At 36.7% G+C, this 26,601-nt stretch overlaps 1 long non-coding RNA gene and 1 other non-coding gene across 2 annotated transcripts in view; one reads left to right on the top strand and one right to left on the bottom strand.

The window, feature by feature from the left end:
- Positions 1 to 2,383: 2,383 nt before the first annotated feature.
- The window catches only part of LOC141279084 (uncharacterized), a 36,512-nt gene continuing 12,294 nt past the window's right edge, over positions 2,384 to 26,601 (bottom strand). Inside the window, exons 2-3 of the long non-coding RNA XR_012332838.1 lie at positions 2,992 to 3,044; positions 2,384 to 2,536 (exon numbers count right to left, since the gene is read on the bottom strand). This is a non-coding gene — a long non-coding RNA (uncharacterized lncRNA). The remainder of the gene's footprint in view (positions 2,537 to 2,991; positions 3,045 to 26,601) is intronic.
- On the top strand, positions 21,934 to 22,062 carry LOC117313066 (small nucleolar RNA SNORA25). Its single transcript, XR_004527529.1, has one exon. It is a non-coding gene; the product is annotated as a small nucleolar RNA SNORA25 (small nucleolar RNA).

Genomic DNA, 26,601 nt, shown 5'->3' with positions numbered 1-26,601 from the left:
TAAAGAAGTCATCTCTGTCTAAGATGTAAATAAATCACAAGCCTCAGTTACTTTACCACTAGCTGTTTGTCATTCAGGAAAATAATGGTTAATCAATGTCTAATCAATGAAGATGTGTAACATATTAGTTTGCAGTCCTTCATCATCCTATTTTCTTCAATTGCCTGGGGGTTTGTGTTCAGTACTTACAGAATCGATTACAATTGAGAATGATCATTCAGCTCATGTTGAGAGCTGTCAGCTGTGCTTTCCACGAGGCAGTTTTACTCTTGTGTTTAATATGAGATGCTAATATTTAGCTGCATCTGACAAACTAGGTTCCATGGTGGAACATTTTATGAGAAGTACTTAAGTAACTAATTGTATCACTACATGTCACTTGATGAAACTAAACTTTTCCTGACTTCACAATAATCATAAGCATTACTGGCTTGCTGTGGAAAATTAAAGGGAAATAGCTGCCTGCTTGAGTCTGATCATGCCTTCAGGGAAGGTCTAAGAAAGGGAACTACCAGTGATGCCCTTATAAATAACTACCGGGGGTGGGGGCAGGGGGAGTAGATAATTCTTCAATTATCATATAAAGCAACATTTTTCGACATAAGGACGGTTATCCTCATGTGCAAGCTTCCTTGAATGTCCGCAATTTCTCAAACATCAGGAGAAAAGTTAGACCCGCAGCCTCTTGACACATTTCTTTTAAGAAACAATCTTTTGTGGCTATGCATGTTTAAAGTCCAGAGAAAATGTTAATAGCCTGACAAGCCCATTTTTCTTGACATTTATGAAAATGTATCACCAACCTATATATACATCCTGAAGAAAAACTGGGAGAGTATTATAAAGGTGGGAGAGGAGAATCTTGATTTCCTCTCAACAACAAATAATTGCCAAGTTATGGAGCTCTTTGCTTTAATTACTGCCTTGTGATTTGTTTAGGAAACTGTGCTGATGACATTCACAGAACCCAATGTTAAAAAGTAATAATGATGTAGTATTTCATGAGAAACATTTTTGGATCTTGATAGCATTGATTTTGAAAGCATAAGTTCAGGTTAGTATCAGCTCCAACAGCACCCTCTAGTGCCCACTGCTCTGAAGCACCTTGTGGAAGGTGGAAAAGCCATTTATTTGTATGCAGTTCAAGCTCATTGACACTCCCTTTATAGCCAATATTACGAAACTTTAAAAAGTATATTCATCATTGCAAGTGACCCAAATGTGCTCTTACACTTAAAAATGTTTTAATATCATTCTGTGATCAAGCATACCCAAGAAATGTACAATGATCTAAGATTTTTAAAGTTAAAACAGTGCACTAACTTCATTAGACTATTGTTTCAGTGGTACATTGTCAAATTTTATGGGTATTACAGGATAGGTTTTAATTGTTTAAATTGCTGGGATAGTTGAGAAAAACTTAACTAATGACAACACCTTAAAGTTTGAAAGGTTGTTTCATGCTCAATGCCATAATGTACAATAAAATATGGAATTTAACATCATTTCCACTAACAGTGGGAAGAAAAAAACTTTATCTCTGAATTCAAAATTTTGATGAATCTGATTTGTCTTTCAGCTAATTTTAAAGGTGAGCAATAACGATCCCATCAAATGATTAAATAATCATTTTTGTTTTCTCTTAGTTTTAACTCCCATTTCACAAATAAATCCCATTATAGTCATGAGTCCTTTGGACCAGAATGGGCCTGCTGGAAAGATGAAAGAATATATGCAGAACACCGGTTTTAGTTATTTTTTGAAATAGAATTTTATGGTCAGAAAGAACAGCTACAGAGAAAACATGTGTACTCAATTTTAGATAACAGATATATCTTTCTGGGTTGATGAGCTGAATGTGTAGTGAAGGAAGTAGAAATCATGAATTTATAGTAATATTTTATGCAGACATAAACTGAATCATATAAACAAGTTACTTAGCTAACCTGACCTAAAAAGCAAACACACAAAAACTGCATCCTTTAAGTGAATCAAAACTGTTTGTGTGTGTGTGTGCTTGGAGATATGATAAAGAGAGACTAAGGACAAAATTACTGGAGGTACCCAATCCCAGAAAGATTCCCCACCACAAAACTGCTAGAATTTTATCAAAATATACATGATGGTGTTTTTCTCCTTTACATCACATTTCCTATTGAGAAACTGTTCATACATTTACATCCTGAGTTATTTTAGCAAACTTTAAAAGATTATTTCTTATATATATTTCTAGTGGCAATTAGAATATTTCAAAAGAAAAAAACCTAACATTTATGCAGTGCCTAATAGATATATCAGTCTCCAGGCTAGGCATAAACATCTGTGTTTTCTCACAGAGAATCACATCAAGCTCTGCAATAAACTTGGACAACATTTTCTAGAACTTACTCTTTTTCCTATCATTCACTTTATTTAGAATATGAAAAACCTTGTTAGCTGGATGTCTTATAAGCTGGGCTCACATACGTGTGCAAATATTTGTTGTCTTCTTAAATTACATTTTGACCATCAGCAGTTCCTAAATCGAGCACATACACTATAAAAGGCAAACCAACAAAGAAGTATGTAAAAGATCTTCATATGGTCTCTTTGCACAGCTACCAGGGGAGGTGAGCTAGCCCTATGAATGTCTGCACTTTGATATAAGAGCTGTGATAATGAGGAAAAGTTAATGGATATTTATCTATATCAACCTCATGATCATAGACCTTGTTATTTTTATTATTCTTTAAGAAGGGGATTGGTACTGCATGAATATGAAGGCATATATTCACAGCATTTCTTAGATTTATCAGTACAGGGGTTACAAAGCCTTCTTTCCTTTCTAGGTAGATAAATTGAGTTCCATGCAGTTTACTATGTAGGGGTCTTTCAAATGAGACCACAAAATCTTAAATCCTATTCTCCTGCGTGGACATTAAAGATGCCACAGCACTTTCCATAAGAGTGGGGGCTTGTCACCATGCCACTAGGCAGATTCCTGGGCCTTACCTTAAAGTCCAACAGTCAGCTTCTCTCCACAGGATATTAGCGTATTAGGTACCCTGGAAAAGTTCAGTATACTTATTCAATTTATTAAAAATGTTAACCTAATGGTTCTGAAAATACTTTTATTTCTTTTTTTTTTTAAAGTAAAAAGGAACCAAAGGTCTCCTTAGGCAGAGTTACTATAATGTTTGTTGCATGAAATCAAACTTCCTTCCAAAATATTTGATTAGTCCCTTTTGAACACAAATGCCTACAGTATTAATTTTATTTAAAAACAAAAACAACGGATATATAATAAAAAAAATCTTGTAATCCATGATCCATGCTTTCTGATACAGGTAATGTAAAACAAATGATATAATCTACAAAACCATGACAAATGAAAGACTTGGAAAAGGTTATGGTTTGACAAGGTAACATTTTTGAAATCTGGACACCAATCAAATTGATGTAACTATTGGTGATGCAACACTCTTTGACACTAAAGTCTTTACCACTGTCTAAAACATAGAGAAGAGCCCATTGTGATTGCTTAACGTCAGCTTTTGTTCATAAGCTCTTTCATAAAACTGAAACGAGGAAAATGATTTAAAGCAGTTCAATTTGTCTATTTACCTTAATCTTTAACTATTCCCATATGTCTGGCTACATGATGTATGACTCTTCATAAACCAATTTTTCAAAGATATACACGACAGAAAAAAGTCAGGCTCCTAACCTTTTATGCATTGAACTTTTATAGAGCTCTAGAAAACAAAATGCTTTTAGGTTTCAGAAAAGGAAAAAAAGGGCAAGAGGTTATTTTCTTTCTCTCTCCTCTTAGTAAATATTTGCATCAGTGAAAGTAGAGCATGCACTAATTTCTAGGTACGTGAAGAGTCCCATCCGCAAACGATGATAAAGGTCTTTGTTTAAAAAAGAGCTACTTAAAAAATAATAATGTATAAATTAAGATCATTAAGCTCTTACAAGTCCAGTAATTGAGGTAGGAATATTGTGCTAGGTATAATACCATTCAGTAGGGTGAGGAGAAAATACAAAATGCAGATTAGAGATTCCTTACTATAAAGAGCCTGAATCATGATCATAGAAGGTTTAGCTTCAATATTATGGAAAACAGTAATTGGAGAAATTAATCAGTATTGAAATAGAATGTGCTAATTATTTTTAAAATATCACAAGATTAGTAAACCAATTTTAATTAATTTACACGACTTTATAAAGATGGAAATAAAGAAAAATTATAGCTTTTTGTTCGTTCACGTAACCAATATTTACTAAGTACCTACTGTGTGCTTGGAGCTGGATGAACAACCATAAACAGGACAAATTCACATCCCTGCCCTCCTGGAGCCTATAATTTCATTTTAAACTAGAAAAACCAGCTTCAGGATCATTATTATCAAGTTATGATTATGACTCAAGGTAAAAGTGAAGTTTTTCTGGTACTTTTAGCCCCTAACCCTCCTGCAAATTTTGTACTATAGCTTGTTATTTCCAGGGGACACTATAATTTCCCAGTTGGTTTGCCCAAACTACAAAACCTAGTCTTCCCTCACAAAAAGGCACAAAACATTAGAATTCTGGTGATGAATATAGAATGCAGAACAGGGAAAGAGAACTAGTGTTTGTTACATATCTAACCATGTGTCTAGCCCAACTCCAGGCACTTGGCATATTTTTACCACATTCACATCTTTCATAAGCAGATTAAGATCAGCAAAATCATTTTATAGGATAGCCTTTTATTTTAAAATAGAAAAAAGTCAAATAGAAAAACCAATGAATCATTAAAATTAACTCTTCCTTCAGTGTGTGGAATAATCAGCTCATATTATACCACTATTTCTCCATCTGTAATTAGTTAAATAGCACTTTTTTTAACACAGATTTTGTAAAGGGGTCTTAATGAACTACTATATCAATTGATAAGCTATAAGATTTAATGCAACTTCCTCAAGAAGTAGCTTACATGTTGAAAAAGGTAAACCTGTCAATGTGGAAAAAAAGGGCAAGACTAGTCTGTTGTGTTAGAAATCTTTCCGCTTATCTTGTTCCTAATCCACTGATAAAATAAAGAAAACAATTAATAGAAATCAGACAGGTTATCACAAGGTATGTGTTATTTTTAAAACTTTAAAATATTTTATTAAATTATTTTTAAATAAAATAATTTTAGACATATTTAACCTAAAGTAAAAATGATTACATTTAGCTCATTTGAACAAATACATTTTAAATCAACTATTCACAAAAACCCAACTCACTTAAAATAGGTTTTTTTTAACTTCCAGCTTTTTTTTAATGGTTCTTTTTAAAACTTCAAGTACACTTGAGAAACTGATTGTGGATCATGTATACAATGTAGGGTCAATGCTGTATTGAATTTCCAGACCATTTTCAGACTACCTTCTGGCAATGGAAGCATTTTGACCACTGACACTCCCTTTGGGTATATCTGACTATCCTGGTACAATGCACCATTCCCCATTATTGAATCTACAACAAACTGCTGTAGGTTATTCATTGATTGTTTAAGTATATTCTTTAGGAGCAAATACAGAACTAATCTGTAAACAATCACATAAATAAAAAATCAGCAGAATTCCTGCTTCAAAAATGCTTTGAGCTTAAGCACTTAATTATGTGCATTCTTTGATTATATTGTGTCACATTCAATAAAGATATATAGGAATTCTATTTCTTTATATCACTGCAAATTCTTCTCAGTGCTTCGTTGTACCATGCAAGGAAATTAAGAAAGCACATTCCAAACCAACCATACCAAGTTAAAGAGCATCTGCTCCCTTTTTATACTAATATTTTTTTTCCTGGATCAATCATATTATTCACCAGAATGTTTATTTAACTAACAAAGATGCTAGTAGTGATTCTATAATTTTTTTAATATGAATCACCTACATATCAGGTAAACTGTTTTCAGCTTCAAGATATACATGCATATAGGCGTGGGAGTCTACATTCATCTTAACTAGACTGCATTTTAAGAATAAGCTTGAGGACTCCTTGCACAGTGTTCTTAAACAATTCAGAACCTGAGAGTGTGTGTGGTGGCATGTGTGAGAGAGCAGATAGCTCTCCATTCATTCGCACAGCCCCTCTGTCAGTAAGTATTTAGGACAGCTTTCTAACATGAAATCAGCTCAGCTGCAGAGTCGATTTCAGAGTGAGAGACAGAGAGAGAGAGACAGAGAGACAAAGAGAGAGAATATTTCATCTCCTTAAAATGTATTTGCTGTTCTGTCCTCTCAAATCCTGCAAGTGTTTTCTTATTTCTCAGGGAAATGACATTTTGAGGATACATCTATCACATCAAACTGATTTCTTTTTGTTCGCATTAGCTTAGTAGGCTTTCAGTAATTTGACAAATGTTTAAGAATAGAGTAAGATATTCAAAGTTATATGCTTTCAGAAAAACATGTATAGAAATGTGTACACTTTAACACCTGGCTTTGAAAAAAAAGTGGTAAGAAGATGAAGTGGAAATATTTTTTACAGTCATATATCATGCAAAGTTTTATTTTATTCTTTTGTAAAATATACTTTTGGTTGGTTAGGTTTTATGTGTTTTGTTCTGTTCTGTCTGCAGCAAAGCTTTCACTGAAGCCACCATCTGCATAACAGAGGGAAGAAATGTACAAAGTATTGATATCAATAAACAAAAAAAATCACAATTTCATCTAAATTCCTTCTCTGAAATGCAACAGCAGCGCTGCTTTGATGTGGATGCTTTTATTTACTCAACTATTTTTACTTTAAGGCAGCAGAGAAGGCCTGTGGAAGAAACTCTCATTTTGTTGCCTTGCTAAAATGAGTTCGGTACATTCTTGAATCTATTCCAACTAATACTATATGTGAAAGTAGTTTATTTTAATAAAACATTTTAGTAATATTGCTTTCAGGTGAGAAATAACCAGGGACTAGAAAACAATTTTAAAATACAAGCAAGCAAACAACAAAAAAAGAAAATGTCAATTTCTATGGCCAATGTCACATTACTACTCACTTCCCTGTTCAAGTTTATAGAGGTCTCCAAGTGTAACAATAAACGATCCAGTTCAGTTAATCTATGTGATTATGCTGTGGGGACCTGTATGTGCGAGAGAATATGGCCCATTCACAAAGGACTTTGCACTATGAAGCAAGGGCACAGAGATGGAAGTCGGTTGCTTATAAAATAGTGAAAAAAAAATACACTGATGATGTGAGAGATTAAAAAAAAGAGTTCTCTTCTCTAGAGATATTTCCCCTAAGTTATGACCAATTTCAAAAGGCTTTTTCTTTAGGTGGCGAGGAAATACAGTGCAAATATTTTTTACAATCTTCTTAAAACATCATGTAAAGTTTTATTTTACTCTTTTGTAAATTATACTTTAGGTGGGTGAGGTTTTCTAATGATAATACTTCCCAGCTTGGGGTCAAGCTATTACTTTTTCGGTTTATTTATTTATTTACTTATTAACATCTTTATTGAGGTATAATTGCTTTACAATGGTGTGTTAGTTTCTGCTTTATAAGAAAGTGAATCAGCTATACATATACATATATCCCCATATCTCTTCCCCCTTGCATCTCCCTCCCTCCCACCCTCCCTATCCCACCGCTCTAGGTGGTCACAAAGCACCGAGCTGATCTCCCTGTGCTATGCGGCTGCTTCCCACTAGCTATCTATTTTACGTTTGGAGTGTATATATGTCCATGCCACTCTCTAGCTTCGTCCCAGCTTACCCTTCCCCCTCCCCATGTCCTCAAGTCCATTTTCTAGTAGGTCTGCGTCTTTATTCCCGTCCTGCCCCTAGGTTCTTCATGACCATTTTTTTTCTTTTTTTTTAGATACCATATATATGTGTTAGCATACAGTATCTGTTTTTCCCTTTCTGACTTACTGCACTCTGCATGACAGACTCTAGGTCCATCCACCTCACTACAAATAGCTCAATTTCGTTTCTTTTTATGGCTGAGTAATATTCCATTGTATATATGGGCCACATCTTCTTTATCCATTCATGTGTCGATGGACACTTAGGTTGCTTTCATGTCCTGGCTATTGTAAACAGTGCTGCAATGAACATTGCGGTACATGACTCTTTTTGAATTATGGTTTTCTCAGGGTATATGCCCAGTAGTGGGATTGCTGGGTCATATGGTAGTTCTATTTTTAGTTTTTTAAGGACACTCCATACTGTTCTCCATAGTGGCTGTATCAATTTACATTCCCACCAACAGTGCAAGAGGGTCCCTTTTCTCCACACCCTCTCCAGCATTTACGGTTTGTAGATTTTTTGATGATGGCCATTCTGACCAGTGTGAGATGATATCTCATTGTAGTTTTGATTTGCATTTCTCTAATGATTAATTATGTTGAGCATTCTTCCATGTGTTTGTTGGCAATCTGTATATCTTCTTTGGAGAAATGTCTATTTAGGTCTTCGGCCCATTTTTGGATTGGGTTGTTTGTTTTTTTGATATTGAGCTGCATGAGCTGCTTGTAAATTTTGGAGATTAATCCTTTGTCAGTTGCTTCATTTGCAAATATTTTCTCCCATTCTGAGGGTTGTCTTTTGGTCTTATTTATGGTTTCCTTTGCTGTGCAAAAGCTTTGAAGTTTCATTAGGTCCCATTTGTTTATTTTTGTTTTTATTTCCATTTTTCTAGGAGGTGGGTCAAAAAGGATCTTGCTGTGATTTATGTCACAGAGTGTTCTGCCTATGTTTTCCTCTAAGAGTTTTATAGTGTCTGGCCTTACACTTAGGTCTTTAATCCATTTTAAGTTTATTCTTGTGTATGGTGTTATGAAGTGTTCTAATTTCATTCTTTTACAAGTAGCTGTCCAGTTTTCCCAGCAGCACTTACTGAAGAGGCTGTCTTTTCTCCATTGTATATTCTTGCCTCCTTTATCAAAAGTAAGGTGACCATATGTGTGTGGGTTTATCTCTGGGCTTTCTATCCTGTTCCATTGATCTGTATTTCTGTTTCTGTGCCAGTACCATACTGTCTTGATTGCTGTCTTGGTAGTATAGTCTGAAGTCAGGGAGCCTGATTCTTCCAGCTCTGTTTTTCTTTCTCAAGATTGCTTTAGCTATTTGGGGTCTTTTGTGTTTCCATACAAATTGTGAAATTTTTTGTTCTAGTTCTGTGAAAAATGCCAGTGGTAGTTTGATAGGGATTGCATTGAATCTGTAGATTGCTTTGGGTAGTATAGTCATTTTCACAATGTTAATTCTTCCAATCCAAGAACATGGTATATCTCTCCATCTATTTGTACCATCTTTAATTTCTTTCATGAGTGTCTTACAGTTTTCTGCAAGCTACTACTTTTACATATAATACTTTTAATGTATGGAATTTATCAGCTACATATTTTATATTCTTGAAAATGCATATACTTTACCAAGATACTCACTCAGAAGGGCATTTGGGGAACTTCTCAATAATTTTTAATAGAATCATTTTGCTCCTTCTGGGAAAATGTCTTTTTTCAATTTAAGAAAGACTCTTGCTACCGCTAAAATTGACTGACATATAATAGCCCATATCAAACAAATAAAAAACATATTCAAGCCACCAATGAATCCCAGGTAACATCATCCTAGGGGTACTTTTTTAATTAACACTATACTTACACATTTATCACGTTAATTGTCATTATCTCTTCCGTATGTATATACTCTTATTAAACTACGAAGTATTTAAAGACTTGAACCATATTTCATTTAGAGCCTAATTCACGTAGCAAATTTACAATCAGTATTTGTGTAGAAGAAAATGGAAAGGAAGGAAGGAAGGGGAAAAGGAAAGATGGACAGGCTTGAATAAGAAAACTAAATAATAAGAAAACCCAAAAGAAAAGGAATGGTTTAAAATATCTAACAATATTAAGTTAAACAGCCTTTGCTATCAGTCAGGGAAAAGCATTAATCTCTAAGTCATACAGATAAAATATGGTTGCTGGCCTTACTATTTATCTATTATTTCAACATGATTTTTTTATTATGTAAGCTTACCTTATTTCATTATAGTTCTTCAAGGACACATTTTGTGGAGGTGAGTTTATGGCTTTTTTTTTTTCAAATAAAGAGAACACATTCCACCCATTGCTGCCTAGTTTCTGAACCACGTTGTCATAACTAAGCTTCCCTCTGGGAAAGTCACACAAGAACACTCAAAGGTATTCTTATGAACCATCAACAAATGGTCCCCTTAGGAACCGCTGGACAACAGCAGCAGCCAACAGCACACTTGGGCTCAGAGTCCTTGCTACCTAGGAAGACTCTACTAGCAAGAGTCTCAGACTGACCTCAAGTCTGAGGGAAAGTTGCAAACATGGTCAGTTTCTGGGAGCAGAGGCTACAGCACTCACCCCAAGAACCATCTTCACATGTATACAGTAAGGAAAGGATTACTTTTGGTAGCTTAAGTGAATACGGTCTTTCTTGTGCATTAATTTTTGAACTACAAAGAATGTGAGGGGCTTCCCTGGTGGCGCAGTGGTTGAGAGTCCGCCTGCCGATGCAAGGGACACGGGTTCGTGCCCCGGTCCGGGAGGATCCCACATGCCGCGGAGCGGCTGGGCCCGTGGGCCATGGCCACTGAGTCTGTGTGTCCGGAGCCTGTGCTCCGCAATGGGAGAGGCCACAGCAGTGAGAGGCCTGCATACAGCCAAAAAAAAAAAAAAAAAAAAAAAAAAATTTCAGGGTGTCCCTAAAGTACTACTGGAATTTTTAAACTCAAATATCATTGTCAGAAATTGAAATTCTATGTGCTGCTCTTTTCTGGTAACAAGCAATGCATTTCCTTCTCACAACTAATATGGATTTCAATTCTACAAACCGTAAGACAAGGTTACAATATGGTCAAGAGCAATCACCTTTCATTTGGCATAGGGTCTGAATACATTCCCTAAAATTGCACGATGTATCTGTCTTGAGCTTTAAAAGCTAATAAAAATAAATTCCAGTGTCCTATTAATTAGTCAATCTATTATTACAGTAAAAAGTGAAGATGCTACAAAAATTTTAAAAATGTTAAAGATCTGGAAAACAATTTTGGAATAATCTTACTAAAACTCAGGTAAGGGAAAAAAGGATATATAACACACTTAATGCTATAAAAGAAGAGTGGAGTAGAATTTAATTGTATGTCTGAGAAGAGAACAAGGAACATATTTAATTTCTTTTCAGTCTGCTCAGTTATAGTAATTTTTAGACAGATTGGATAACTTGTAAAATGGAATAATTTATTAAATTCTACTATTTATGTAGGTCAATTTTATGTGATGTTGAGAACTGAGCATCTTTTCTTTTTCGGTATCAGGGCCTAATGCCACGTAGACACTATATACCTTGTTGAATTTGTTGAGTTTATTTGAACTGAATGGGGTTTTGCATAGATTTCATGTAGTTCACCGATGATGATGATGTAGGCTAAAACTAGTGAACAATATTTTGAGAATTTGTTTGTGAAGAGAGAGAGAAATTGAGAGGAAATAATTAGCTGGATAAGTTTTAAGGTTAACTGAGAGAACCTCACTAAAAGATTTCATAAAGGCTTATTCAGTATTGACATATACATGTAGTTCCCCTCTCAGCTGGAATGACTCCAAAAGGGCTGTCATGGTCGGTTGAGTAAATAATACATGCTTTAAAAACAATTATAAATCTGTATTCACCTGATGGACTTTGTATTCATTCCAGTCAATTGGGCATATAATACTCGTTTAAAAAATAAGTACATATAATGCATTAAAAACTGCTTAAACGCCCATTTAACCAGAGGGGCCAAAACAGCTCTAAAATGGAGCATATGATTAACACTAATGGAAGTTATGCATATGTAATGTAAAGGAGAACCCCAAACCCTTTTAAAAAGGCCCTTGGCAAGAGAATGACAGCTGGGAAACACTAAGATTTAAGGCTTTTGAAAGCTGGCTCTGCCCACAAAGCAGGCAATAACTCTCAGGGTGGTGAATCGTGGGGTCTAATACACTGATATTTAAGTTAAAATAATGCTAAAGGGAATGGTAGTAACAGCCTGATGATAAGTAATGTAGCACTGTAACTGGGCTGCATCTCTCTACTTAAACAGCTATTCACTGATCATGGTTCATCCCAATCTCACTTAAAGGCCCAGGACTGCTTCTTTATAATGTCAAACACAAGAAAGACCTATATTTTAAATCATTAATGAGCATAATGTGGAAACAATCTCATAATATTTTGATTCACAATGTTTTCTTTCTGAAAAGAATGTCGGACATATGCAACAGTTGGCAGAAAACCAGAAATGATTCTGGCTTATTTCTTGTCTGGTTGGGCTTTTAAGAGAGTATTTACCAATTAGCCAGATAGATGGTGAGATTTGGGAAGCAATTAAAGTTTGTCTGTAGTCCAAACTGCTTCCCTATTAGCCCGAAAAAAAAGTTTTAAAATGATCCACAGAGGTGCTTTGTAGCTGAGGAGTTAAGATGAGGGAAACTCCCTGCTGAAATACGAACAATACCTGGACATAATATGCATTAATCCATGAGCACTCCCCAGGCCATAAATTATCTTCATAGATAAGTTACCCATGACCTGGAGAAAATGAGTGGGATACAAGAGGGAGCAGTCTGACGGGAGAAAACATATAAGGTATGTTTAGCGTACTTAGAGGGCAATAAGACAAGAGAGCAGGCTATGAGTAATCAGTGAAAGCACGGATCTGTCTGAAGGAGTCCTGAAAACAGACTCAATGTTCTCATCTGTTACTTTGCTGATCACTTTCAAAGTAATATCATATTAGTAACTACTAGAATTCTACTCCAGTCTCAGCCTCTTTTCCATTTCCAGTAGTTTGAATGTTGCTAGAATGTGTGTATCTTGAGTGCAGGGATGTTTATGTGTATAGTATCCAGGTATTATTACTACTACCAAGAAGAGTGCCAAAAGTGAGGAAGGCACTCAGTGAATATCTGTTGAATGAATTAACTGAACGAATGAATAAGTAAAAACAGTAATGCTTGCAGAGGCACAAAATCAGAAATTAAGTTCAGAGTCAAATGATGAGTTGGCTTCCTATTTAGTCTTCTAAGGTATAATGAAGATAATTTCAGCTATGAATAGACGTTTTGACTAGATTAAAGCTTTGAGACAGATAAAAGGACATACAGAATAAAAGATGCATTAAAAAACTAGCAGCAAGAGGAGAAGGGAGAAGACAAAACCAAAACAACCCTGGGGATGTTTTGGAGGGCCATTAACAGGAGAACACAAAAATGAAAATAAATAACACAAAAGTCCTTTGGAGACTCTTGAATCTCGTTCTATCCCTGAAAGGCTGGCATGTTATGTTTACTGTTCTTTATTCCCATGAGACAAATGCTGCCTTCCTTACTGTCAGGAATAGTCTCACAGTAAATCCCTATAACCTGAGCCTGGCAAACTTAAGGTCCCAATCCTCTGGGAGTCACAAAATACTGGGCCCCATGCAAGAGGGCACAAAGGTTTCCTTCCAAACTCTGTGCCCACTTTATCACCTAAATACAGTGCAGCCCTGAAGAGTCTCACCCCTGCTGCCTCTCTCTATAGTTGCTGAAACCCAGTTCCAGGGATGTGAGTTGCCAGCAGGATGGAAAAGTGACTACATTTTGTTTCCCATCCTCCTCTATCCTTCCTACATAATGCACCAAATATCATCTCTACCAGTGAGAAGATCAATCTCCCAAATGAAAGGAAACAAAAAAAAACTACAGAAGTAAATCGGAAAGGGAAGTACAAAAATCTAAAATAAGAATAGCCTGTCAAGATGCCATGATACTATACAGAGAGAATCCTAAAGATGCCACCAGGAAACTACTAGAGCTAATCAATGAATTTAGTAAGGTCGCAGGATACAAAGTTATTACATAGAAATCTCTTGCATTCCTATACACTAACAATGAAAGATCAGAAAGAGAAATTAAGAAAATAATCCCATTTACCACTGGAACAAAAAGAATAAAACACTTAGGAATAAATCTACCTAAGGAGGCAAAAGACCTGTACTCAGAAAACTATAAGATACTGATGAAAGAAATCAAAGATGACACACACAGATGGAGAGATATACCACATGCTTGGATTGGAAGAATCAATATTGTAAAAATGACTATACTACCCAAAGCTATCTACAGATTCAGTGCAATCCCTATCAAACTACCAATGGCATTTTTCACAGAACTAGAATAAAAAATTTTACAATTTGTATGGAAACAAAAAAACCTCGAATAGAAAAAGCAATCTTGAGGGAAAAAAGAAACAACAACATGGAGCTGGAGGAATCAGGCTTCCTGACTTCAGACTATACTACAGGGCTACAGTAATCAAGACAGCATGGTACTGGCACAAAAACAGAAATATATATCAATGGAACAGGACAGAAAGCCCAGAAATAAACCCACGCACATATGGTCACCTAAACTATTTACAAAGGAGGCCAGAGTATACAATGGAGCAAAGACAGCCTCTTCAGTAAGTGGTACTGGGAAAACTGGACAGCTACATGTAAAAGAATGAAATTAGAACATTCCCTAACACCATACACAAAAATAAACTCAAAATGGATTGAAGACCTAAGTGTAAGGCCAGACACTATAAAACTCTTATAGGAAAACACAGGCAGAACACTCTGACATAAATTGCAGCAAGATCTTATTTGACCCACCTCCTACAGTAATGAGAATTTAAAAAATAAACAAATGGGACCTAATGAAACTTAAAAGCTTTTGCACAGTAAAGGAAACCATAAACAAGACCAAAAGACAACCCTCAGAATGGGAGAAAATATTTGCAAACGAAGCAACTGATAAAGGATTAATCTCCAAAATCTGCAAACAGCTCAGGTAGCTCAATATCAAAAAAACAAGCAACCCAATCAAAAAATGGACAGAAGACCTAAATAGACATTTCTCCAAAGAAGACATACAGACGGCCAACAAACACATGAAAAAATGCTCAACATCACTAATTATTAGAGAAATGCAAATCAAAACTACAATGAGATATCATCTCACGCCAGTCAGAATGGCCATCATCAAAAAATCTACAAACAATAAACACTGCAGAGGGTGTGGAGAAAAGGGAACCCTCTTGCACTGCTAGTGGGAATGTCAATTGATACAGCCACTATGGAGTACAGTATGGAAGTTCCTTAAAAAACTAAAAATAGAACTACCATGTGACCCAGAAATCACACTACTGGGCATCTACCCAGAGGAAACCATAATTCAAAAAGACACATGCCCCCCAGTGTTCACTGCAGCACTATTTACGATAGCCAGGACATGGAAACAACGTAAATGTCCATCAACAGAAGAATGGATAAAGAAGATGTGCTACATATATACAATGGAATATTACTCAGCCATAAAAAGGAATGAAACTGGGTCATCTGTAGAGACGTGGATGTACCTAGAGGCTGTCATACAGAGCGAAGTAAGTCAGAAAGAGAAAAACAAATATCATATATTAACACATATATGTGGAATCTGAAAAAATTGGTATAGACGATCTTATTTACAAAGCAGAAATAGAGACACAGACGTAGAGAACAAACATATGGATACAAAGGGGGAAAGGGCAGGCTGGGATGAATTGGGAGATTGGGATTGACACATATAGAGTATTGATACTATGTATAAAATAGATAACTAATGATAACCTACTGTATAGCACAAGGAACTCTACTCCGTGCTCTGTGGTGACCTAAATGGGAAGGAAATCCAAAAAAGAGGCGATACATGTATACAACAGCTGATTCACTTTGCTGTACAGTAGAAACTAACACAACACTGTAAAGGAACTATACTCCAATAAACTTTTTTTTAAAAAAGAATAGCCTGCCAAAATGTCTTATTATTCAATCTTCACCATCTCTCTACGAAGTTTTCCCCATCCTTGATATGTGGAAACTGAGGTTAACTTGAGAGATTAAGTAACTTGCTGAATAATGTATTGGGTATCTGTAATGCATTAGCACTAGAACCCCAGGGCTCAACCAGAAGACATGGCCCTTTCCTTCATGGAACATACTGAGTAAAGGAGATAAAAAAGTAAATATGAAATTAAATACAGTGTGATGGTTGCTACAGGAGCACCTAAGAAAGCTTCTAACTCAGACCTGAGGAATTAGAGAAAGTGTTAGATACACTGAAATCTAAAAGGTGAATTGGATTCAGCAAAGTAGAGGCAGTGAAGACAGACCATGTAGAAGATACATTCAAAAGACCAGAGATAAAATGAACAAAACTGCAAAGTTGTGAAGTTTCAAAAAATGATGCTAAAGAAATCCAGCTCATGTAGCACCTTGTTGGTCATGGAAAGGAATTCAGACCTTATCATGAGACAATGGAAAACCATTGAAGGGGGTTAACAAGGATGAAATATGATCAGGTTTGTATTTCTGAAATATTTCTTTTACTGCAATATGAAACAAATGGATTAGGAAAAGAAGAAAGAAAAAGTATTTAGGTTGAATTGTGGATATATGAATGTTTTGTCTAACAAAAATGACAATTTCATATGGTTCAGCCTACTAGTTAGGCAGCTGTTGCTTGCACTAAAGGAATGATAGGGAGAATAGAAATATATAGATGCTTTCCATATCTTCTGTAGCTATTTTTGAGAAGACACAGATAGCACTTAAAGATTGATTGGATATGGCAAAGAGAGAGAAAAGGAGGCATCAAGAGGGACCCTCCCCCAAAATTCCCGAATACAGCACCTAGGTAGATAGTGATAGCACCCATCTATGTAGGAAAATGAGTGAAAGAAACAGGAAGAAAGAGACAAAGAAATGGACTGACTGAAGGAGGTTACTTATTTCCAGAACTCACTATTCCAAGAGTATAGGAAATGGCTTAAAATCAAAATTCTAATTAAAAAAAAATGGATGATATTGTGAATAGATCAACTCTTTATATTTAAAAAATAAAATCCTGAAGCTAAATTGCCAATCCCTAACTTTCTGTAAAATAGATATTGCTCTCAACCCATTTAAAAAAAAAAGGCTCTCATTTTTGCATAGATTCATAATCTGACCTTCTCCAGATTGCCAAAGCCTAAGAAATAGCTTCAAGACTAGAGATTAACCTTTATAGGGTGCACTTGACATGAATTTTTAAGAGATATAGTGTCTTCAAATAAATGATCGCAACACAAATTTAAGATTCAATCAGAATTAATGGTGGTATTAGAAATGATAACTTCAATTATAAGCATAATGCATTTTCATTTCGGAGATTAATTTATGTAGAGTAGGTACTTGGAGTTTGCCCTGGTACAGCCATACTTCAAACCTGCTTGTGACCAAGAAAAGGCATTTGTGCTAGTTTGATCTTAGATAATAGCAAATGTTTAAAAAAATTAATATTATGTAACTCACTTTCCAGAAAGTTATTTTTTCCATTCATCTAAGAAAAGAGGTGTGGGTTGAAATTAAAACACTGAAGATGTGAATTTAATCAAGGAAATCTACAGTATTGTCCTCGTGTGAATTTTATATTCAACCTATGATTTCAAAAGAAGTAACTATAGGGCTTCCTTGGTGGCTCAGTGGTTGAGAGTCCGCCTGCCGATGCAGGGGACACAGGTTCGTGCCCCGGTCCAGGAAGATCCCACATGCCGCACAGTGGCTGGGCCCGTGGGCCATGGCCACTGAGCCTGTGTGTCCGGAGCCTGTGCTCTGCAACAGGAGAGGCCACAACAGTGAGAGGCCCACGTACCGCAAAAAAAAAAAAAAAAAAAAAAAAGAAGTAACTATAAAATATTCTGCTGCATAAGAATAAAATAAGCAATTTATCTCAGTATTATTTTTCATCACTTCACTTTTTGAAAGAAAAAGGCAGTTCTTCAAAGAGATACATGACTAAAACTATAAAGTAATTTTTAAACATGTTGACAGCTATTTTTAAAATGAGGATCAGGAAAGTTCTCCTGAAAATGAAAATAGAAGTCTCTATAACATCAAAATTATCTAAATGGAAAATTCCAAAGAAGAATTTTTTTCTCTACCTAATTCAGAAAAAAACTATTTTTAAAAGAAATTTTCCTGGGGACACTGACAAAGTAGAGTATAAAGGTATACATTTCTTAAAGTATATGGATATTGAATCCATATTTAGTACCTATAAAATACATTGGATTAATGTGATTAAAAATTTTTGTTGAACTGTAAAGCCCTGAAGTGCTAAGAAGTATAGGTAACGTTAACTAACAGCTTTCTATATGCCACACAAAATATATGTTTTAGGTACTTTGAGATAAGTACAATTATTAGTCCCGTTTTACAGATGAACAAACAAAGTGTGGAGTTAAGGTTGCTCATCTGAGTTCTCCAGGCTAAGGAGTGGCAAAGTCAGCCCTTGATCTCCAATCTGTGTGCCTCTCAAACATAAGCTTAACTCCAGCATGCTCTATACTGCCCCTCCTTAACTCCAGCATGCTCTAAACTGCCTATCAAGGTGACCTGATATCCTCATATTTACTTTAGATCAGTGATCTTTTCATTGGCAATATTTAACTAATGGGGGACTTGGCACTAAGAGGTGAAAACTGGGGGCTTTGAGTGGGAATATCCACTTATCCATCTGGGCTGATCACTGAGTTTTTACCAAGTGAGTCATTTATCTATGTAGTTTTTCCATCTGCAAAATGAGAATTAGATTAGGTTACACTAGTGCACCATTTAAAGCGGTACTTCTGATACTGTTATTAGTTATTATATAAATTCATCATATAATAAATGAGGGGCCCTTCATAAAAACTCACTTTAAAATATTTCGATATAATATTCATTAATTCATCCAACAGAATACTTGTTATACATTCAAAACACCTTGGTGGGTACTTCGAGGAAAAAAAAATGTCAAAGACATTCTATGCTTTTCATGATATATCAATCTACTTGGAAAGATACAAAACACATGTAACAAGCACACAATTACTAAGCAATATACAGACCAGTGCAAAATAATATAGTAAAAGAAATTCACCTAAATAGCTAGCTGCACAGGTACAGCTAGAAAAGAGAGGTAAAGGATGGGTTTTGACCCAGAATATCAAGGAAGTGATGAAGACGGACATCCAAAGGGAAAAGGTAGGAAAGCATGAGAATGTATATTTGGGGCTAATAAAGTTGTAGAAGAAATAAGAGCTGGGAAGTTGAGGTAGGGCAATTGACAGCCTCAAAGATCACACAACACAGATTAAATGAGAAAAAAAAAAACACCTTGCTTTGACTTGCTTCTTCAAATTGCTTTTGCAATCTGGAAGACAAAAATCCTAATTCTAATATACTGTTGGCCCAAAGGGTTTGCCTAAAGAATCTATTAAATCAGTGTTCCATAAGTTAGCCCATGAGTTTCACTCTAAACAAATTGAGAGAACCAAACCCAAACATTTCCAATGCAAGTTGAAAGGTGGTTCTTCTTAGCCCAAAGTTTTCGTTTAGAAAAATACATATTTATATACTTTAGATTTTCTTCCACCTTGCTTTAATGTTGTCTTAATGACAATTGTGTCTTTTGTTTTACTTTAATCTCACTTGTGTAACTTTTAATGCTTTCTGCAAAATTCAGCAGTTTAATCTGGAGTTAAAGAAATAAAACCTTGATGACTCTTAAAGAGTTTAAGATTAATGCAGGAAGAAATTACCTTGGTTAGTCATGCCCATTCTAATTAACGGCCTGAAGTTTGCTTTTGCTGCAGAAGTGGTAGGAGTTTGATGTGAAGCCAAGACTAAGTGAATCATGCTGTATGGCTTGTTTTTAATCACTAAATTCAAGAAGCTAAAACTGCATTTTGAATGACTGTATGATTGTATACGCTATCAAATAGTAACCAAACAAGATGGGACATTAATGTGCATGACAAACAGAAATAAGTATCTTCCTTCCTCTTTAGATTATATCAATAAAACAAGTGAATATTCTGTAGTTCGAAAGCAATATAAACACATTTTTAATGGAAGCCCACATATAACTGTCATGAATGCCTTTCCAAATAAGAATATTGTGGGCAGCTACTCAATGTCAAGACATGTATTACATTGGGAAATTTGTAACTGTTCTCCCAGAATATGCTATGAACACTGCAGTGTTTAATCAATTAATCATGCAGCTACTGTTCTGCAAACTGTCTATCAGGTAAGCTGTGACTATATTTGCATAGAGTACATGAATATGAACACAGAAAAAAAGCTTTTTTTTTTTTAACCTGCTTTCCCTTGTTCAAAGTAAAAGACAACAGGGCCAGTTGAAACTCTAGACTAAGTATATTCACACATGGCCTGAGAGTGAATGTTTCCCCTAATAACTGGCATTATTTGATATTTGATAAAAATACTGCTCACATTTTTATTAATGGGTAAAAATAATACCTAATATCTACTGGAAGATAATTACATGTCAGATACCATGGCAAGTCCTTTGCATAGAACTTCATTATTCTCAATAGTACACTATTGCAGTGTTTCTCAACTGGGACCATTTTGACCCCATGGGACATTTTGCAATGTCCGGAATCATTTTTGGTTGTCAGAATACACAGCAGAGGGGTTGTGCCATTGGCATATAAGGGGCAGAGGCCAGGGTTGCTAACTAAACATCCTTCACTGCACGTGACACCTTGTGCAACAAAGAATTATCCAGTCCAACATGCCAATAGTGCAGAGGTTGAAAAACCTTCCCCTACTTTTATCTTCATTTAACAGGTGAGAAAAATTAGTCTTAAAGAGGTTAAATAAACTGCTCAAGGTAACAGAACTAATAAGTGGTTGAGGTAGGACTCAAACTCTACATTGACTCCAAAGCCCACACCCTCTCCACTTCAGGTTCTAGCTGCATTGCACCTCACTGAAAAATCATTTACCTCATTGTACACAATCTTGTAATGCAGCAAACCTACTGCTTTGAATCAGAGGTCCTAGGATTTGGTGTAAGTAGGGCTGCTCTCTACCTGTTTGATCTTCAGGAGTCATTCCAATTCTCATCAGTAATCTGGGAGCCTAGAGCTAGAGCTTCCTTAAACGTTTCTCCTAACTTTTTATGATTCTAGCCCCAAGCCTTCTAGCAAGGTTACCTGATTGCCTCTGCATCCCTCCACCGGGTGTTAGAGTAGACCTCCCTTAGGCTTTGACCTTATTCTGTTCTCTGCTTCACAGCAAGCAGTAGAGGATTCCCTGGAGTGGCCCCCTGCTGACTTTGCCACCTTCTCCATGGAATAGAATTCTGCCTTCGGTGATGCCATGGATGACTTTTTCCACCTCTAGAGAACAACCCAAATACCACTGGGGATGTAAGGGGTGTTTGGCACTGCCCTTTCCCTCCAACTATCTATGGAGTATCAGATATTCCTTAGGGAGCCCACTAAGAGTTGACTCTCGCCCACTTTGAAGAAGTAAAGATTCCTAGGGGAGGGAATCCACAGCCTGACCTCCAAACCAAATAGCCGAGAACCCAATGTAAGTTGCTCAGTTACCTGCATGAACCCCAGGGACCAATCTAAAGCAACCCAAACAAAGTTAGCAGACAGCATGAGGCTAGATTCTCCATGCCCTGGGTCACCTTATTTTTATACCCATTACAGAAGTAACACACATGCTCCCAAAATAGCAGCTTTACTAACCCACAGCGTAAGGATCTGTGATTTGTTTCTAGATATAGATTTAAAATAAAAGAAACAATACTTCCTATTATGTACTCTTTTGAAGGATAAGATTTGTTTCCACAGAAAATGGGATACGGAAGAACACACAAAAATGCACTAAGATATCAAGCAGAACTTAGCCCACTAATGTGGATTTCATTTCACAGTATTTACAGATGTCATTGCCAGAAGTATTTCTGGTTCTTGAAACCTGTCTATGTCATACAGTGGTGATGGGTTTTTCTGCCCCAGTTAAAAAATATATAGGCCATTTCAAAGAGGGCGCATGGGGCTATGAAACCAGGAGCTCTTAACTCTACAACCAAAGCTTGAAATTCTTCACAGGATGCTATAGTCACTCAAAAGGGCTAAGTTTTTATGAGGAGATATAAGATGTAGCCACTCATAATCATGACAGTTCACTCATAATAATCCATGATTGGTGATCTGGGAAAGTAAATAAATGTCTCAAAGTTTTAAAAATATATCATTCTCACACCCAGTTGCACACAGTAACAGTAGATAGGTAGAACATGGAATAGTCATCATAACTAGATAACTGGAATTTACATTAGAACCTGAACTTCAACAGATAGTTTCTTCTTATCCTCCTAAGTCACCTCTTAGATGCACTAACAAAGACCAAAATTATCCAATGTGGATCATATATCCTTGTTGGATGAGGTCATAAAGAGGATATGACCACAGGGTGACCCAAGAACTGGTCTCCAGCAACTGAAGTAACAGCTCCTTACTCCCTCCCTTATCCTTGGAATGTACATTCTGCCCACCGTTCCTGCACTCAAAGCCACTTCAAGGATGCAGCCTTGGGAAAATAAGATGTTACTGAGACCATCTACCTGACTGAACCCCATTAAGGCCTCTCTATAAACTCTTAGGACTCTGGCAGGTGGGTGCAGAGACCTACTCATCTTGCAGCCACTCAAGACAAGACTCATATGTAAGTTCCCTTGCTTATTGAAACTACCACCTACCAATCTGGAGCGGTCAGCCTTTTTCTTCAATGTACTGGGATCAGTTTTCAGTTTTACCCAGGGAACTCCCTAAATTGAGAATCAACATTCCCTTGTCTCCACCAAACCAGCTTCTCTCTGGCAATGGCTCTAATGATGAGTAAAGTCCAAGTAGTAGAATGAGAGGGAAACAGGAACCCTCCAATATTCAGAAACTTAAAGTTTTCTGTGAACAAGTACAAAGGAACTACAGCTTAAGTATCAGTGTCGTGAAATCCCCGTTACCCACCCCAGCCCTACCTAGCTTGGAAGAGTTTCTGCTTTAATCCTTCCGAGGGAAGCATGAGACTGCTCCCTGGAAAGGCCAGTGCAGTTCAGAAACACGGGCACATTTCCCACCAGAAAAACAATCAAGATGACAAGAACCTCATCTCTGGCCTTGGTGCTTATGGTACTCAGGGCAGTCAAGTTCCCTCAACCCCACAGACCATGTGGTCGGGGTGGTGCCCAGTGTAGTGCCACTGGTTAGATTTAAAGTGGCCTCTTCCCATTGTCTGAAAGCTAATCAAATGCTTTAGAAATAAAGCACAGTATCTTTCTACTCTTTGAGCTTCAGATACTGCAAAAACGGAATCAACTGCTTCTAGTGGAGCCCTAGGGCTAATCTGATTCTAAATAATTCACTGTTTTCTGGTCATCTCGTTATTGTGCTCCCACCCTTATCCAGTCTCCTACCTGAAAACATTCACACACACACACACACACAGACACACACACACACACACAGACACACACACACACACACACACACTCCTTTTCTTTTGCTCCATGTATTTCCAAATATTTAAGCGGGATGTGAGCTGGCTAAACCAGGCTTGAGCAGGACAGCTGGAGCTGTCACGGAGCTATCTCCCCTTGACATATAAGTCAGCCAAATTGCCATAGTCAAGTAGCAATCATTTGTCTTTTCCCTCATCTCCTCAGAGCAGAATCTGATGCTCAGGGTGGTTTTAGAATATGGACAGGGGTCTCCACAGTCAGGAAAAGACATCTGATGCCTTCCCCTCCCCTCCCCCAAACCATGTTCAGCAGTTGTGACTCCTCTAAGGCTTGCATGTGGGTCTCCAGAGGTGAAAGGAGCATGGATTAGCCCACTGTGCTGCCTTGCCCACAGCATAGTATAATATTAATTAGTCACCTTCCTTATTATTCAGTCAAAATATGCCAAACTGAAATAAATTACATTCTTAGCACATATTTCACACCCCTGGATCAAGTCTTGCAAGGGTTTTCTTTTATTATTTATAAGATCATGTGCTGTCTTCCTGCGGAAAATGAGATGGTCTGCATGAGGAAAAAGGTAAAAGAAATGCAGAGAAATGAAACAATCAGATATTCCCTAATGATATTTAAAAATAGAAGATTTGCTACTGTTACATACAGCATGTTCCATCTTTTGAGATATAATGGCTCTCTTGTGGTTTAATGGAGAATTACTTTCAGTAATTGATTATTAAAATTTAAAATTGCTAACCGTCTTCATTATTAGATGAGCGAACATGTTATCCTTGTAATTAAAAAAGCCCGAGACTCACTTTCATCCTGTTGACAGAGCAGGCAGACTGTCTCTGCACTCAGACTTGATGGTTTCAGGCTTCTTGTTTGACAAAAATAACCAGCCAGTCATTTGATGATGAAAATGCAGAACATTCACAGAGACTGAGCAGAAAATATAATGAACAAAAAATAAAATAATAAAAGCCCTACAAGCTAATTAAAGTTTTCAGTCCCAACTCATTAAATGCTCTGCATCACTTATGGGATATTTCAGTGTGCTGTACTCAGGTAACATGGGCACTGTCACGTTAGTCCAGCCTCCTTCAACGTGCCTTCAGAGAGTATCACAACCTTTCCTCTTCCACCTGTACCAGCGCCTGCCCTTTCACATTTCACCTCGAGATGTTACCATTATAAATCGTTGGTTTGGGCAACTTATTACACAAAGGGGTATTGGAAAAATACAGTGTGATTTCCTGCCCTCTGGATGTGTTTAGGATGTGTCCAGACTGGCATGGAGAGCTCTAAGGCTTAAGCACCCTGCTAAGTCCAAACAGTGGTACCTCAAAATCCCTTGCGAAGTCCCCCATCCCAAGAGAAAAAGCGTTATCAGTCATTTATCCACATACTAGGGGTGGGGAATTTGTCTTGATGGGAGCTTGCATTTCCTTCAATGTTTTCATCATATTAGAGTGTTCCTTTTGTGAAGGCAGCACTCAGTGATCTCCAAAAGGAAATTTTATAACTGTCAATGAAAAGAGCCTAACAAAGGGGACATTTTTCACAACTCAAGTATTAGACAGATGTCAGCCTTTGGGAGAGGAAAATCCAGCAGACTTGAGAAGCACAAATGTGAGTGAAGCAAAGATTTTTGTGCCTGAAGATATATTCTGAAAATCAAGGAAAGCGATCTGAATATCACCATTCCTATAAAGTCTCAATTGTTTAGCTCATAAGATCCCCACTCAAATGCTGATTTTTAAAAATGGACTAATCAATGACTTGTCAATATTTTCTTAAGATTCAGACCCTCAAGGATGTCCTCTCTGCTTCAACCCAGCCAACCTTGATTATTCTTTACTGCAAATTACTATCCTACCCTTTGTCCACAGTCAGACTATGATATCACTGGGCAATATTAAGATGGTGCTGTAAAGCTATTCTCATTTACTTGTCCTTGTATTTATCCTCCCAGTTAGATTATATAATTCTCAAGAGTAAGAGAAATTTCTTTTATTTCTTTTGCTATTTTCACTTATCTGCGTAGCCCCTTACCTGATATCAAACTCGCCCAGACATCAGGTCTACCACCCATCTTATTTGCTTTCTGGGTTAGATATGAAAGTTTGACAAGAAGCTGAGATGTTCCATACTAATTAAATATAACCTTGAATTTAGGACCCATACAGACTCGCTCAGCTTTCTTCAACCACAGAACAATTTTCTCAATTCTCCCAAGGATGGTACGTGGCTAGTTGCATTCTAGTAAATTCATTACTTGTAATGAACATTAGGGCATAATACTCGAAACTTCTTGAGAAAGGCTGATCTAGATTGTTCTTTCAGATTACCTTCAACAATCTCACACAGTCATTAATAAATTTTCAAAAATCCTTTCCCTCTTCCATAGCCTTTCTGGCTTTGGTGATGTAACAACTTTCCTCCTAGAATATAAAGTACCAACCAATTTACAAGGCAATCTCACATGTTACCCCCTCATAATCACTCTTGCCTACCCAAACACCATGACACCTTACTTGTACTAATGACACACATTTTCACCCTCTATCAGGTACCACTATTAAATCACATGCATTCTGATAGCGTAATTCACATTTGAACACTTTTCTATGTCTCACAGCACCTAGAATCTAGTTTTAAATGCGTAAGGGATTATAGTACATATTAACTGAATGAATGAATGGATAAAATCAATAGAATGGGCTAGTGCTGGATTTTTTTCCATTTCTCAATCTCCTTTCTTAAATTTAAATTGAAGGAAAATAGCTACCCAATACAAGTGTACTGATTAACTGTTTACAAAACATTTCTTTCCCGCATAGGGATTAAAAACTTATACCCACAAATTCCTGATCTTCCCATCTCAGTTGATGAAAATTTCCCAGTTTCAGTATCTCAGGCCATGATCTCTGAGTCATCTTGGCTGTGCCTCTTTCTCTTAAACCCCTTATCCTACCCACCAACTGATTTTGTCTGCTCTCTGTCAAAATAGATCCAGACCATTTCTCACCACCTCCACTACTAACAGCTTGTTCCAAAGTACCATCATCTACCCCCTAGATTATTCTAATCACCTCCTAAGGTCCCTCTCTGTTTACTGCCAGAAGTATTCCATTACAGCATCTCTTGGTTCAAGGCATTCCTCTGCCCAAATCCTCCAG

Source organism: Tursiops truncatus, chromosome 7 (assembly GCF_011762595.2).
Source record: "Tursiops truncatus isolate mTurTru1 chromosome 7, mTurTru1.mat.Y, whole genome shotgun sequence".
NCBI lineage: Eukaryota > Metazoa > Chordata > Mammalia > Artiodactyla > Delphinidae > Tursiops > Tursiops truncatus.
The sequence above is the reverse complement of the archived record's forward strand: the minus strand, read 5'-3'. Positions and strand labels throughout refer to the sequence as shown.